Raw genomic sequence first — 17,157 nt, forward strand, 5'->3', positions numbered from 1 at the left:
GAAGCATCGTGGAGATTTGGGGAACAAGACCCATCAAAAGAATTCCCCACTACGTTTGTGTGTGGGCCAAAAGAAGGCATATCTCTCAACGTTACCATGAGAGCTTTGTGGAAGGTGATTGAATTGGTGGTGGTGGAGGGCCCTAAAAAGGCAAAAGGACTCTTCCCCTCTGAAGATGTAAACACAAAAAGCCAAAACCCACGTCAACAAAGCGTGCAGGCCACTAAGCCCCTCGTCCCCACTACAGACTAAAACCCTTTTTGTTAGATTCCCCAAACTAAACCCAACTCGTGTCGTGGCCGTCCTAAGATTCGATGGCTCCCCACTAGATAATGACCCTTTTTTATTTAAAAGTTGAAAGTTTTTTTTTTTTTTTTTTTCTAGCGTTTTAATCTTCATGCTTAGTGCTCAGTCTTTTATAATTCTCTTCTCTTCACAGCTGATCTCACCTCTCCACCTAACGCGCTACCCCATTCCATTCTGGACTGGAGACTGGAGCTGATAGCCCGTGTCCAGATGACAGATGTGATTGAGCCAACCTCACCCGCCCACTACATGGGTTGGAGTTGGACTTGGATTAGCCAAACCTGACTCGGAAACCTAATCAAATCAACAGTCGGGTGAATATTTGCATCCCTAAAACTAAAATCACTTTGCCTTTGGCAAAAAAAAAAAAAAAGAGTCTGTTTTGAATCATTCATATAGAGATTCTTTTTGTCATGCAAATGAATGACAATAGCAGATTCAAATCATACTCATGGTGAGGTGAGGAAGAAGGACAAAACATGGAATACAAATCTCAAGAATGTCTTTATATATGCATCCGGGGCCGGTTGGCCACACAAGACTAGGTTTTTTTCCTTTCCTTTGAAGAATGATGTAGAAATCATTTGTTGAAAATAAACAAACAAGGGTGAAGAATGGTCTTACTTGCCACATGGCAAAAGATAAAACTTACCTAGTACAACAAATAATAATAAGTAAATTACATGAACCCAATTTGAACAGCCAACTAGGCATCCACGTGACAATATCTTGCTTAAAACAGCTGCATTCTGCTTTCTCCAACAAGGAGCCAATAAGCAAACCCTTTTCTGCACATGCACTCGTATAAAGGTCAACTGAGCACTATCACTTTTTTTTTTTCTTTTCTTTTCTTTTCTTCGAAGGCAAACCTCACCACATAAATTCCTCAAAATATGATAAATAACAATCACAAAAAAAAAAAAAAACAAAATTAATTGCAATCAATAATGTATTTCCTTCATTTCTATTCAATTCAAGCAAATTCCAAACCCTCCACCTTGCTTTTTTTTTTTTTCCTTCTCCGTTAACTTTACCAAATACCAAACATGATTCTCGATTGAATGACATGCACGTGTGAACTCACCACCCATGCACGCGCGTCGTGCTAAACTCGCTGTTAAGGCTTCCAAGCACAAGCCCATACGACTGGCTGGTCCTTCCATGCCAAGAAAATTCCGGCATCGGACCCAGGTGACATCGACCAACCCTCTCTGTACCGTCTTAGAAGCGCACGCACGTCATCCGACACGTCATCGCTAAACGCCACTGGGCTGAACCCAGCCCCATGTAGACGCTGCGACCAACGACCGGCCGATTCACGCCGCTCGCTTGACTCGGCCGGTGAACAGGCTAAGAGGTCGACGAGAGATCGCCCTGCCGATGACGTCGCGGCGGTTACCGACATCCGCTACCGAGTGTAGTGTACCGACACAGTTGACGGCAAGAGCCTCATCTTCTTTAATATCCAATTCAGCTAAGTTCAGGTCCGATAAGTCGCCGACGTGGTGCACTACATTGAATTTGAAGGGCACACCCATAAGCCGGGCGAACTTCTCCATTCGATTCCCGATCTCTTTCATCACCTTATGAAACGCCGCCACGCCACCGGAGCCTGATCCAGTCTTGTTGGCCATTACGGTGGTGAGTCGTAGGTGCGGCGTCTCATCGGTGCGCGTCGCCAAGGCTTCAAGCAGAGTAGGCCACTGAGTGCAGTACGTGTTGCTAATGTCCACTATGTGCAATTTGCTCTCCCCTTCAAAGGCCTCCAAGATTGCACCGTTGCTAGCTACATGGCCAAAGGTAGTCCACGGGCTCACTTCTTGAAACTTCAATACCATTTTCCTGGTGGATTCGAAAGAACACGTCTTCTCCGATGCCGATAATAAGGTCCGGTAGCATCGCTCGCCGGAATCGGTCATTCGGCTGAACAAGGCTTGGAGGAAGTATGAAGCGAGCTTCTGATCAGTGTCACCGTATGGGGAGCTGAGTTCGTTGAGCATCCATATGAGCTGTTGGACACGGGAGCTGTTCTTATCGGCGATCGCCCTAGCGGTCTCGAGGAGGAGGTTGGTTGCCCATTTACCGGACGTCGTAGAGGTGAATTCAAGGTTGAGGTCAGGAGCAGGGGAGAAGGCAAAGTCGGAGGGTTCAAAGCCATGAGTGGTGGTAGTACTCGTGTTAGTAGTGGTGGTATGGCTTGGGGTCGTGGCGGTGGATGGGTAGTGGTGATGCTGTTGATAAGGGAAAAAGTGTTTGGAAGAAGAAGAAGAAAAATCGTCTTCATCCATGAAAAGGTTGCAGCATTCTTCTTCTTGGTGGTGGTACTGCTGGTTTTGTCTAGAAGATCTAGAGCTGCTGGAGGTTCTACTAGAATTGAAGGATTGATCAGATTGAAGACTAACCAGCCTAAACAAGGTATCCATTTAACCAGAGATCCACATCAATAAGCTCTGCAGAATACTTGTGTGTGAAGCCCAGTTCTGCTGAGGAGGAGAGATGGGTCTTTTGTGTTTTAAACAACGAAATGGAAAAGTGAGTGTTTAAAGGAGGATCTTGAATAGGCTGGATATTAGTAGAGTTTTCAGAACACAAATACATAAATAGAATACATACATACGCACACACAGACGCTGAAATAGAGAGAGAATAATTTTCTCGGTGTAATCGATGAGGAATAAGTGCGGTTTCTTTTCTGGTTATTCTTTTGTTGTTGCTGGTCTTTTATAAAAATTTATGAGGGATTGACTGATGTGGGTCTTTCTGTTAAACTTAGAAGGTGGCACGGGAGTACCTGGTTTTAGAATTGTATCTGACAATGGAGAGGAAAGTTAACAAGGTCGAGGTCAAGAGAATGGTTTAGTGGGTTAGCTTTTTATTTAGAGAAAGAGAGTGGGAGCAGGCGTGCCTAATAGATTTATGGGGAGAGGAAGGAGAGAGAGAGAGAGTGAGAGGACGTCAGAAAAGCTGCCGGCGTGCATCATCACCATCAAACCCACCACCACCCCCCTACCCAAACCTTCTCACATTCCTTGCCTCCTAATCACTCTCCAAACTCTGCAAAAAATTCCCCACTTTTCTTTTTTATATACAAAATAAACCATACATGTGTAAACATATAATAATGCTTATGGCTTTTGAATACAAATACCTAATCGTACTTTGTACCATTCTCCCAAAATCAAGGGCATGCTTCATATAAATATGAACTATTGAAACACTCAATACAAGCTATACAAATCATTCCAACACCATCAATCGCTATAAATTGTAGGTAGGGTATTCGGTATTCCCTCTAGGATCTAGGCTCTCTTCTACATTCAAGTCCTCTCTTCCATCTCCCCATCTGAAATCTGAACCAAGTTGGCCTGTCTGTCACCTATGAGGGTTAAGCCTGCAGCTCAATCTTTCATATCTCACCCTCCAATCAACCAACTGTGAAAATGGTTAATTCTCCACAGCTGCTTCATTTGGTGGTTTTTGGAATGAACCCAGTTGCTGCTTTAATAAGGGCAATTAACACTTGGATCACACTACTGAAGAAGCTTTCTTTGTATTATGACATGGTGAGTTCTGTGTATCACATGTGGGAGGAAACCTAGTTAGGGTTTTGTTATAGTTGGTTTTTTTCTTCAATCATTAGCAGTTCAGTATTCCATATTCCAACTCCTTGTCTCTTGTTTGGGAAATTTGTACTGGGTATTGTTCCTTAAATACTATCATATTTGTCAGGGGAGGAGGGTTTTGCCCTTCTTCCAATCCAAGTAAGCCCGGCCCACATGATAAGGGGCAATTTGGTCTCTAAAAAGGACAATGTGAGGACGGCTTCTTGTCTTTCTATCTACTCTTCCAACTCCATGACTATGACCTCTTTCTTCTTTATGTGCAGAAATATTGATTTCCTAATAAGTTCAAATCCACAAACATTTAATTAACCTTATTGCCTATCTTTTTCTTTCAACTTCAAGACCCTTTTGTCTTGGTAAACAGCTAAAGCCTAAGACCTAACCATCTGTCCTTAGATTAGGAGTTGTTGGAAGGATACGTAGGCCTCATCTCACCTGGACACAAATTTTGATTATGGGATCAAAACTAACATGTACAAATGGCCGGAGTTCTATTTGGATTAGGAGACAGACATTGCAACTAGCTTGTTAGGTTTTTCTTTCTTTCTTCTTTCTTTTGTTGGGGGGGGGGGGGATTTAGTTTTTTTCAAACATAATGGGTTTCTTTTAATCCGTTATTTCTATGTGATGATGGGTGGATTTGAATGCTGTCCAAGAATGATGTTTTATTTGTAAACAAGAGGGAATTGAGGTCCCCCCACAAACCAATTCCTGCTTTTCCTAAGTCATGCTTGATTTGAATATTCTTTTTCTATTTTTTATAAGAAGAGGATTAAGTTTAATATTCTTATTAATGGTGTTGATTAGGACTTTATTCAGGGTTGTTAATCCGAGAAGATTATAATCAGATAAAGCCTGGAGAGATCCTTGACACGAATTTGGGCACGTGCCACATGTCCAAAGATCAATCACTGGGTCCATTGCTGCAAAAGAAAATGGGCCCTGCCTTGTGTTCTGCAGCCCATTCCCCGGGTGGCTGCCGATTGAATGGTGTTTGAAGGCACATCTTTTGATCTTTATGCTGTAAAGGCCTCTTCTTGGCTGGGGTTGATGGGGGAGAATCCGCACTTTTCGGGAGTTAAATCAAGAAAGCAGTGGTGAAGGCAAAATGAAAATTGGAAAAGCTGAAACCAGCTCCCTAAACACCTGTCCAAACAGATAGTTTAGATAACTTACAATCAAGGTTCAAAATATTGATACATTTGCTATATCGGTAGAGGTGTATTGGGCAGTATCAGTTTTTTTTAATTTTTTTGTCTTTTTTTTTAATCCAATTCAAAGAAGCTAGTTTAAGATCCATCTATCCTCTAAATCAGTCAAAACCCTAATACACCCTTTGTAAGAATATATCGAAAAACTCCTGATATGATACTTATCGATCCATATCAGCCACTACATATTGATTTTTTGAACCTTGTTTACAATGCATCAGTCCTTTCTCTCTCCCATCCGGATTACAGGAGGGATGGTTGATGCATAATTCTAGGTATTTAAACAGTTAAAATGGTAACGGAATGACTATTGTCTATTTGCTTTTGCGGGTAGGACTCTTATTAATTTTTTCCAAGGCCTACAAAAACCTTTCCAAGCGTTCAATTTCAAAGTAATTAAGCCTACCTTACATCTTTTCAATTGAGAAGTGGCGTCAAGTTGACATGTTCGTTATTAGTTTATTAGCAGAGTTTTTATTAAAGAATGCGTTTTGTAGTTAGGTTCTGAAGAATGTTTTTATTTTCATTTATTTTTGTAATCGTCACAGCAGATAAAAATAAAAATGCGTTCTTGAATTATATCTTTGTTTGGAAAAGTAAAAATTAGTTGCTTTTGTTGTTTTGATACGAGTTTTAGAAACCATCAATATGATGATTTTATAAGCAAAAACAAATTTTGTAATGAAAAGGTAAATTGGGTCAAAATTTTTTTTTCATGAGTAAGACATTGGAGAGCAACTGAGCAACCTGAAGACTCCTTTTCAGTTTTCACCTCCAAATCAAATTTCCACATGCGAGGTCCTTGGCCCGCCATCTAAGAAAGTTTACCAAATGACTAGACTATCTAAACACTATTTTTTGTTTTGTGTGCGAAAGACATGTCTAGGAAGCTTGAGAGAGAATCTATTTGTTGGAAAAATTGAAAATTTGATTGGTTGTAAATTGTCACGTAGAGATTCTTTCCCAATCTTTTAATTTGCAAATGATCATCTCATCTTTGCTAAGACTTATGTAAATATGTGCCTTAAAATCAAAGAGACTATAGATAATTTTGCCAAGGCCTCAAGGCAATTAATGCCTTAATTATTCTAAGTCTGTGCTATGTTTTTCCAGGAACTTTCATTCTAGACTTAGAAAAATTATGCAATATTTCTAAAAATCCCTCTTCAATCCAAAAAAGATTTGTACTTAAAGTGTTCCTCTTATTAATGGAAGAGTGTCCAAAGAAATTTTTAAAAATTTCAAAAAGAGGATTGAGAGAGAACTAATCAGATGGAAAATGAACTCCCTTTCTCTTCCAAACAGGTGAACTCTAGTCAATTCTACTACTTGCATGATGCTCCAATTGATAATGAGATCTTTCAAAACTCCTAATAATATGATTGAGGGACTTGATAAGATGCAGAGAAACTTTATTTAGTCTAAATCACATAATAATAATAATAATAATAATAATAATAATAATAATAATAAAAAAAAAAAAAAAAAAAAAAACAATTCACCTTATTAATTGAAAATGTGTCTATACACCTAAAAGTTGGGGTAATCTTGGGATCAAAAATCTCAAAGGGATGCACAAAATTGGGTTGGCGTATTTTGACTAATTAAGAAAGTTTGTGGGTGAGGATGGTATCAAATAAATACCTTAGCCCCATTCGCTTTTCGGTAAGTTATGTATTCGGGTAAATGTAATTACCTGGGTAAGTTTTTCCTAGGAAACACTTATCCGGGTAAGTGCATTTACCCATGTTCTTTTTATTTCTTAGGTAAATAAGATAATGACCATTTTAACCATAAAAATCCATTATTAAAAGGGGCATTTTTGTCTCATTCAAGTGTTAGCAACTTTCCCCCTATGTGGGAAAGTTATTTACCCACCTAGGAAATTGGTATCACTTGCCCAGGAAAATAAACTTTCTCTAGTCCCTACATAAATCTGAAAAATGAACATGGGATTCTTGGTCAATGGGAACCAAAATCCCATTGACCAACTTTCCCCCCTCCCAAAATCCAAAAAAAGAACACCCCCTAAAAGATAAAATTTTTTGGAGGTCACAACTAAAAGGATGTTTCTTGGGCTTGGAGGGGTGTCCTCTTTTAGAGAGATGTGATTAAGAGCTAGGGTTATTGGTTGGGTCATCAACTATGGTAAAAAGGCTAAAATTTGGATTGATGTTTGGGCCGACAATACCCCTCTTGTTAATGAGGTGGAGCAAGATCACATTGAGAATATGAATCTTATGATCAATGATCATATTGTTAATAAGAAAAACAATTGGAATAAACAATTGATTCGGTCTTTGGTGCCATTTTCGACTTGGTGGAAGATTAAACCTATTATTCTTCCATCTATTCCTTTGGAAGACAAAATGATTTAGAGACTTACTTCAAGTGGTAATTACACAGCGGATCTTGCATACAAGAGTGAGTATTTAGCAAATTTGGAAAATCCTATGCCTGTTAATTTTCTCAAAAGTATTTAGTGAATCCTCTGCCCCCGTATTCTTTTTTCTTGTTTTTAATAATAAACTCCGCACTAAAACGTTTATTATTGATATGGGTGGTAACACTGATATTTCTTGTGCCATTTGTGGTGAAGATGAAGATATAAACTACATTTTTCTTAAATGTTCATGCTAAACAAGTGTGGATGACCATCGGCTCTAATGATGGTTTCCCTAATGCTGATGATAACTCAATTTGAGAATGGTGGATTAAAATTTGACACATCTAATGGTTATTGTAAGCTGTTAACTAAAGAAAAACATACAGTTTTCTTGTGATTCTTTTGGGAAAATAGAAATAATGAAGTTTTTAATAAGAATCTGATCTCCCCTACATTAATTTCCTTATGGATATGAAATCTTGTTTGGGTGAGGATCTTGTTTATGGGAATAATCATGATAAAGAATGGTTGCCTACTCAGTGGAAAAATTCGAGTGAGGGTATTGTTAAGATTAATTTTGATGTTTCATGTGGGTTAAATGGATTATTCTCTATGCACGCATATTGCTAGGAACCATTTTGGCAGGTTCTTGAATGTGAAAGCACGTTCTATTAACGTTGCCGAAGCATGGGTTGGTTGGGAAATTCATAATGCAAGGTTCAAAAAATTAATACGTATTGGTCTATATCGATCGATACATATTATATCGGGAGCTTTTCGACACGCCCTTACAGAGGGTGTGTCAGGGTTTTGACCGGTTCAAGGGTGAATGGACCATAAACCAACCCCTCTGAACTGGATTTGAAAAAAAAAAAACAATTGATACTACCCGATACATTTCTACCGGCATATCAAACATATTGATATTTGATGATTCTAAACTTATCATCAATTGTCTTCTTCAAAAACCTCGCGTGAAGATTGAGGAACATCGTTAAGTAGTGTTATCATCTTGATATGTGGATGATTCATTATATCAGGTACTATTTTGTGTAGTCCCTTCCGTTTTATCCAAAAAAAAGAAAGCAAACCTAGTCCATATCTATGTCTACATGTTATAATCATCAAGTTTTTCATGCATTATAAGGTTCAAAGTTTCACCTTAGGTACTTTCAGCTAAAATTTCAACAATGAAAAGAGGCTGGGAGTTTATGTTATATGAGTTTGTATTGTTTACTTATCAGGTCAAACGGGGAGTCCTAGATGATTTATTTTGTTTCTACCACGTGGAAAGACGATGTGGTATATTTGAAGTTTCCATAATATAGGGGCCTAGGAGACCCTCTGGATTTGCCAAATGTGCAATCCTATAATTCACGTCAGCACTAGACTTCACTTTGTATTAGTGGTTTTCTCCAAAAAGAAGAATATGATTGACAGGTGGCTAGTGGTCGATTTGGGGCTAAATTTTGCCCCCATAAGTAAAGTCGTGCAAGAAAAACATGGAGGGCCCTTTTGAGTTCGCGACTGTATTGCCACGTGACAAGGATAATGCTTCCACAATTCTTATTAGTTATTTTTTTTAATGACTTTGCATTTTGAATTTTTTAGCATTGATGATGTTAGGGGTAGGGGTGCAAATGGAATCGATCTGAGATCCGATTCTATTTGGCTGAATTTGAATCACCCATGCCCAGATTTTTTGATTGGATTGGATTCAGATTCGGATCACTCCTATCTGATTCGAGAAGATCCGATCTGATGTATTATATATTTATAAATAAGTAAATAATATATATATATATATATATTTTTATTTATAAATATATTATTTATATTATATTTTACAAATTTGTTATATTATTTATTTATTTATAAAAACATGTATATATAATGAAAATAATTAAAAAATACTTGTATTTTTTGTTTTTTTATTTAAATTAGTATATTTTATTTTTTTGATAATTTATTAATTTTTAAAGAAAATAAATCAGATCAAATCAGGCCCAGAGATCCAAAGATCCGATAAAATTTGAATTCAAATTGAGTCCTATCATATCTGATCGGATCATATCCGACATGAACAATACTGTTGAATAGGATTCAAATATACCCTTGTTCGAATCTGATTGGGTCCGTTTACATCCCTAAATAGGGGACCGTATAAGAGAGCTTCGGACTACAGTGTTGAACCGTTTGTTGAGATGCCTTGAGTGAGACGCTGCGGACATAACCCATCAAAATAGCTTTACCAGATATCAGATCATGCAAGTCTATTTGTGGTTTTATGGGTTTTTCACTAAACACGGCCTTGTGGCTTTTAGGATGTAGCTTACCTTGTAACAGCAGAAGCCGCTGCGTGAAAAGCCTCCCAAACGCAAACGGGGAATAAATGAATCTGATCCTTGCTGTAAGGCATTTGATAGAGAACTAGAAACTGCATATTCACATGAAATATTCATTAAATGCTTACAAAAAAGAAAAAGAACTAAACCACCTGGAAAGCTGGCCATGTAGCAGGTCGGAAGGTTCAACCGGGCGGTCATCCGGGCAAAAACTGAGAATCAGTTCAACCGCCAGGAATAAATGAAGAATGACTGGTTGAAAACACTGGTGAAGGTGGACTACTTGATAGTTGTTTACAAAATCAAAGAGGTCAGGACTCAGGGTTAATAGCTTTTGGCCTCGGAAGTCAGAACGTGGAAACAATTTCTTAACTTTGCATTTCCCACTTTTTCTCCTTTTTTCCTCGAATCGTATCTTTTAACTTCATTCTATGATGAAATCTATTCTCGACAAGGATGCTTGTCGATGGCAGACATAACCACGCTTGTAATCGATGGTCTCTTTCCAGTCCACAGCTCTTCAAATTACCATATTTGCTGCACTTTTTTCCTGCAATTGTGAAGTCCCGAGGCCTTTTCTTTTCTTTCAATTTTACAAATAGAAATAGGGTTACTTTTCTGGATCGTGGAAAGAAGGGTTTCTGGTTCTAAGTGTTACCTTTTTTTTCTTTTTTATTTAGCACAAAGAATGGACCCATTTTGGCACTGGCTTCCAGGCCTGAGCCCTGACTGTTCCGTCTAAACAAAGATCTCAGTCCCAGAAAAACGCATAGATAAGTTCTTTGGATTCACGTTGCATCTTGAATTCTGTAATGTCAGATCACTTTATATTATTCATGAATTTTATTTCTTGCTTTTTTTTTCGTTTTCTTTTCTGCAACAAAAGTTCGGAAGCGTAATTATGTTCCACGGATTCACACTCCAATAGCAATAGGTGATTTGAAGGCTGCAATGTGTACGTAGAAATAGAATTATATTCCTGAAATTCTTTCGGAGCTCAACTAACGCAATGGGGGAGATCTACTAAGCCAAGCGGCCAGGAGTAGAATGCAGTGTTTTCCAACAGCTGTTTATTCGGAAAATTGGACCATTCGGCCCGGGAACGTCCAGATAACTGGTTCTGTGTTTTTGTTAAAAAACCGTTGGTCTACTGACCCGGGTGGTTGATCAATTCAATGGTTTATATATAAATTTTTTATTTCATTTTTTTTTTATTTTTAGAATTGGAATGAAACATCATTCCAACCATCAACCCAAAAACCAGCAGCCAGAACAATAACCGTTTCGGACCGGTTTTTAGAACCTGGTAGAATGGAATCAATGATCTAGCTCCTCCGATGCACTGTTCAAGGAAGCGCCTCAAGAGATGAAGACTAAAGAAAATTTTATTTTATATTGGTCTGTTTTATTTGTCATTTTTTGACTCAAGACTGAGAGATCCTTCCAAACATTGTACGTTTTATCAATATTGATGGAGGAAGATTTGATCCGACCCCTTGGCCATACGACACGTGAAAGCAACCGAGAGTGACCTGGCAGAAGCGCCAGCTAGGCACGACAGCAAGCCCACAACCCGAGCTCCAAGAAAATAATTCCCGAGCTCCCCCAAAGGGGGAACCTACAACCCGAGCTCCAAGCTGAAGAGTCCTGAGCTCTCCTTTCGAGGTCCTGAGCCTTACAAAAAGCATAAAAGGCAAAGACCCAAACTGCCCACCTAGAGGCAGTTCGGGCCACACTTCTATCTGAGCTCAAGGCTTCACCTCATACACCACTTCGGCTCCAAGTGTCCTGACTGAACAACCGTACTTGACGCCCAGGAGACCCGTACACGGAGGCAGCGCACCTAACTGATTAGGGGTCCGACACATGACAACCGCCATCCAACGGCCACCTGTCACCGCCATCTCAGACGGACAGAAGCGGCCCTGGCAGCTGGCAATGGAGGTTATGACACCCGAACTGGTAATTGGCAAGGAAATGACACCCGATCTAGCAGAGGTATGGAAGTAAGTGTGCAGAGTGATTATAAAAGACCCCCATCTCACAAAAAAGAGAGTATGTGATTCTTGCGCATTCTGGTCTTAGAATTTCTCATTTCCCTTGCCTTTTGAAGAGCACTAACTTGAGTTTCGGAGTGTTCCAACCGGGTTCCTCCCCAGAAGTCTCCATTTTCTTCCTTGTTTCAGGCACCTCCAATCTCGTCAGAAGCGAGATAACCGGCAGTTAGGACCAACCGGATTGTGCAGTATCAAGTATAATTCAGCCTAGCTATTTTCTTAAATATTAATATTCATGAAATTTATATTGCTTCTCCAAGCTATTAATGGTTTAAACATTTTTTGATTTTTCATGGTTTCTTAAGACTGTGTTTGGAAGTGGTGTAAAATTCTATCAATGTAAAAGCTTATCAATGGAGTTCAACACGATAGTTTAAAATCTTTGAATTATTGTGCTTCTCCAATGGAGTTTATATCTGCGTCAGCGCCCCACAAGGAGTCACCCCACAATGCCCTATAATACATCCTGACCTTGTATTGGGAATATCTTCCGATAATAATACGGAAGATAATAAAACATTATTGGGAGAGATATTCTCAATATAAGATTAGGATGTGCTGTGGAGCACCCTCTTGTAGGTCACAGATGTGAACTCTTTCCAATGTACACTGTGATGTACGTGTGGGGCACCTTCTGTATAGTGTACGTGTCATCTTTCCTCCATCGGATCAGCCTAATCAACCCAATTACAACATTTTAAATTTTAATCATCTCTTTATTAAACAGACATGTAGGTGGAATTGCATTACATGATAAAAGCCAACCCCTCAACCCAAGTGCAGGCAAGATTCAATTTGAAGCTTTTGTTGGCAGGAGATCTTACCAACCAGCTGGTTGGCACCTTACACTATAAGTCCAAATCTTAGGATTGGCCTAGGTTGACCTTAACCCAACCCAACCCTCCCCACTTTCACCACTACATATGTGATACTAGTATAAGAACACGCATTATGCATATGTACAAGTAATTATTAATCATATATCATATATAATATTTGGATTTAAGAAATGCATTGAAACCATTAAATATTAGACAAAATTTTCTCAGTATATAAAAACTAATATTGTAGTACATAGGTTTCAAATAGGAAAGTCACGATTGGAGCCAATGACCTCTTGCTTCAAGAGTTATGCCTTATGCGGCATCTGATTCATGGTTCAGAGTGCCGCACTATATGCTACTGTATGTAAGTTTTTTTTTTTTGAGTGAAAGATACACCAAATATAGGAATTAGAGACATCTGTCAGGTTTGAATAATGGCAGTCTAATGGATGTGCACAGAAAAATAGCAAAAAAACAGAGCGTCGATGCTTTGAATCGCTTGGTACTTTGGTAGGTGATTTTTCAAATATCAAGTATATTGTTAATTTGAACCATGAGTTGAGGTACGCCAGCTCTGAACCACAGGACTGTGGGTTTAAGTATTTCATGGGGTGGATATGTGCCTTCTTCTGTAAATCCCAACCGTGTTGGTCCAGCATTGTTGTCCAGTATATTTTCTTTTTGGGGAGTGGAGGGCTGATGTGCCACCTACAAATGGCCCATTTGATGGGGAATCAAGGGGTTTAGCTACATGTTTTTGTCCTTGATTATATTATATCATTTGCTGTACGGGGCCAGTATTCGGATCAACTTGCTTCCGAACATTATTTATATTGTAAATTTAGGTTAGTTTTTTAACCCATTTCATGGATCTTAAATGAAATTATTTTGTTTAGTTGAAAGTAACCGCTATATGATACATTTGGTAAGTACATATCTAAAGAATTTGATCCTCTTTCTTGAAAAAAGTAGGGTAAAATTTTTAAAATATTCTTATAGTTTTGCTAATTGATTATGTGTTTTTTTATTGTATTAAAGCTGGCTGATGCTATCTCTATTATTTCTAACAACTGATTAATTTATCTTTACCATTAGCATCCGTTATTATTCCGTCAAAACCTGTATATATATATATGAGGCCACAGGGTGAGTAAAATTCTTTTAGAATTCAAATACTACCCCTCCCTCGTCCCGAATTCACTTTTGAAAACTGACAAAACACTGTTCATCATCTTCGGTGAACAGAGAATTACCACAAACGAAGGGACCTGGACGAACAATCAGGCCATATTCATCCCCAGGCGATGACACTGGTGACCATATTCGAATTCTAGTTGAACCAAGGGTTTCAGTGATTCATCACTCTTCAATAGAGGTAAAGAAACGATGACATTAGGCTGTCCGTGTTTACCTCTTGCGATGGCAAGTATTATCGCTGCTTCCCTTTCGCGTAAAACCTCTAGATGGTATTGCGCTAGGAATTACAAAATCCCGGCTCCCCTGTCCATCATTCATTTTGAGAACAAAATAAGATTAGGTAAGTCCAATCGTTATTAATTTTTCCCTTGTTATTTTCTTTTGTTTTCCGTTTATTTTTTTTTATTTTTTTTCTTCCGATCATTTTGGTATGAGGTAACAGGTATTGAGTAGTCGTTGGAACTCTTTGCATATCAAGAATTCACTGAAAAACCAGCCCAACTGAGATAAGCCTTTTACACAGATTATAAAAAAAATAAGAGTAAAATAATAACGATGAGGATAATTTAATCAATTTTCAAATAGTAAAGATACATTTAATCAATTAACTAAATTATAAGGATAATTTAAAAATTTTATCCAAAAAAATTTAATGCCATTTATCTAAAAATGAAACCCTTAAATATCAACAAATTAATCAAATTTGAGTCTACCTAACATCTAACATCTATTTGCAAACTACCCCAATAAGTATTCTTCATGTTTCTATCAATAACCTCATGTGAATAACATGATACAAAATGTGGTGCAATCATATCAAATTAAATCACCCACGATGTGACCATATCAAATTAAATCACCTGTCTTGTGCCATATCAAATTAAGTTGCCTAGATGTGGTGTGCCCACAGCTCTTCAGCCTAATGCATCTAAACCATCACCGTATATGGTTATTCTCTTTATTATGAGAAGGTGCTAGGCTACAATTTCAGAAAATCACCTTCATTCTTTTTAACCCTCTCAAGGAATAAGATCTGCACTTAATAAAAATAAAAAGGGGTAAATTACATGAACCCCCTGTCCTACAGGGTCAGTGAGAAAGACCTCCTTAACTTTTTTTTTTTTTTCTTTACGATAAAAATCTCTGAACTTTTGGCAAGACCTCCTAACTGTTAAGTCAGATAACGAACGCATTAAATTATCAAAATACCCATCTGAAATTTCTGTATTTCTTTTTATTGCCCTTCTCTCTTAAATCCTAATCTAACGACCTAACTTCATGCGTTACCTTCATTTTATCGTTCTACAAATCAGGCAAGCGAATCAAACACAAACGGCTTCTCAAAAACCGTAAATCCTAGAAGCAAACCTGCATATCGTAAATTGTTCTACAAATCTGCAAATCACCCCCTCAAGTTGGAAGTTATCGAAGCAAACCCATAAACTACATCTCCCTTCTTATGAAAATGTAAATCAGACACCAGCAGTGGCTTCTCAAAAATCGCAAATCGTAGAAGCAAACCTGCAAAGATACAGATCTCCAAATCGTAAATCGTGAATCATTCTGTAAATCTGCCAATCACGAAGTTATTGGAGCAAATCCATAAACTGCATCTCCCTTCTTATGAAATCCTAAATCAGACACCAGCAGTGTCTTCTCAAAAATCGCAAATCGTAGAAGCAAACTTGCAAATCGTAAATCGTAAATCATAAATGGTTTTGCAAATCACCGCCTCAAGTTGAAGTTGTCGAAGCAAACCCATAAACTGCATCTCCCTTCCTGTGAAATCGTAAATCTTCATCTTCTTTGTATCTTATATTCCTGTCATCGATTCCTATAACAACGGTTCGGAACTTTTCTTTATCTGGCTCCCAGGCTTTACTCTCTACATTCCTCTTTCTCTCTCTGTTTAGGTGTTCGTCGGTTCTCTCAATGCTTTGATTGAAGAAGTTTGGACTTTGGGTACTCTCCCCCAAATCAGATTCAGTCCACCCCCTAGAAATCTTTGCTCCACCCCAGGGGTGGACTGAACGGTTAAAACCCCCAAAAAATACTGTTTTGATAAATCCTTAATTTACAGAACAGGGTTAACCATGAATTGCTGAATGCAGTGTTACCGGTGAACCCCCAAAAAAAATCCCTAATTTACAAAATTCCTAACTTACAGTGTAGGCTTACCATGGATTGTACTTGAATTTTGAATATCCTTGATTGGTGAATGTTTTAGCCGTTTGAGACCATCTAAATCCATTGTACATCATAATAGTAAACGTCTCATCCATGGCTTTTCATATTTTGAGTCACCCTAATGGATGCAACAGTGCCAAAAAGAAATATGGGTGCTGGTTCGAATTGGTTGTTCTCTACAATCATCGATGATTGTTCCCAATCTTCGTCGTAAGTCAGATCACCTTCAACAGTTACTATTTCGTTTCCTTCCTCTATGATGAAGGAAGAGGCCTTTGCGTGGCGAGTGGGAGCAATGAGATGGCTTCGGCCTTCGAGAACAAGGAAGCAAAACAGGAAGTCAACGAAGATGAGATTGAACTTGTCGTGACGGAGGAAAACGAAGATGGTTAGGGCATTCAGGCGAGTATTGATGGTGTTGAGGATGGCATTGACCATGGGGACGATGAAGTGGAGCTCGTACATGGCTGGAACATTCATAGCTCTACGACAGAGACCACATCTCTCTTGATGCCAAGTGAGTGAGGGCTGAAGCAAGTTGCAAGCACCGACGGGACTACCGGATTAGGTGTAGGAGATGGACAACAGAGTGTATAAAAATGATAACAAGTGTAAAATTGTTTGAATAATTATCAAAAGGCTAATTTAGGGATTTAAAACTCTTTAACAGCGAACTGAGAATCTTTTTTTATTATCAAAAGGCTAATTTAGGGATTTAAAACTCTTTAACAGCGAACTGAGTGTTTTTTTTTTATGATCACCAATGGAACACTAATGAAAGGGGGTCTTTGTCAAAATTAATGGGGCGGTTTTGATTGATCAAAACTCTTTCCATACTTCGGGCAGACACGTGCATACATTATAGTGGGAAGTGGAAACTGGGAAATCCCTGCTGTAGTCAGCCTGCTTTCCTTGATGTAAACAAAGCGGAAAACAAATTTTCCGCTCCAAAAGGGGCAAAAATATTCCAGTATGAATAATCGTCCCTTTTTATGTTGGAAACAAATGCATCAAACTGGAA

At 38.5% G+C, this 17,157-nt stretch overlaps 1 pseudogene across 1 annotated transcript; it reads right to left on the reverse strand.

Moving 5' to 3' along the window:
- Nucleotides 1-889: 889 nt before the first annotated feature.
- LOC148850108 (protein SHORT-ROOT pseudogene) lies at nucleotides 890-3,328 on the reverse strand (annotated as a pseudogene). Its single transcript, XR_016098866.1, has one exon. The product of XR_016098866.1 is annotated as a protein SHORT-ROOT pseudogene (transcript).
- Nucleotides 3,329-17,157: the final 13,829 nt, after the last annotated feature.

This window comes from Nelumbo lutea, chromosome 5, assembly GCF_056320005.1.
Source record: "Nelumbo lutea isolate HS-2025 chromosome 5, American lotus-T2T, whole genome shotgun sequence".
NCBI classification, from domain to species: domain Eukaryota; kingdom Viridiplantae; phylum Streptophyta; class Magnoliopsida; order Proteales; family Nelumbonaceae; genus Nelumbo; species Nelumbo lutea.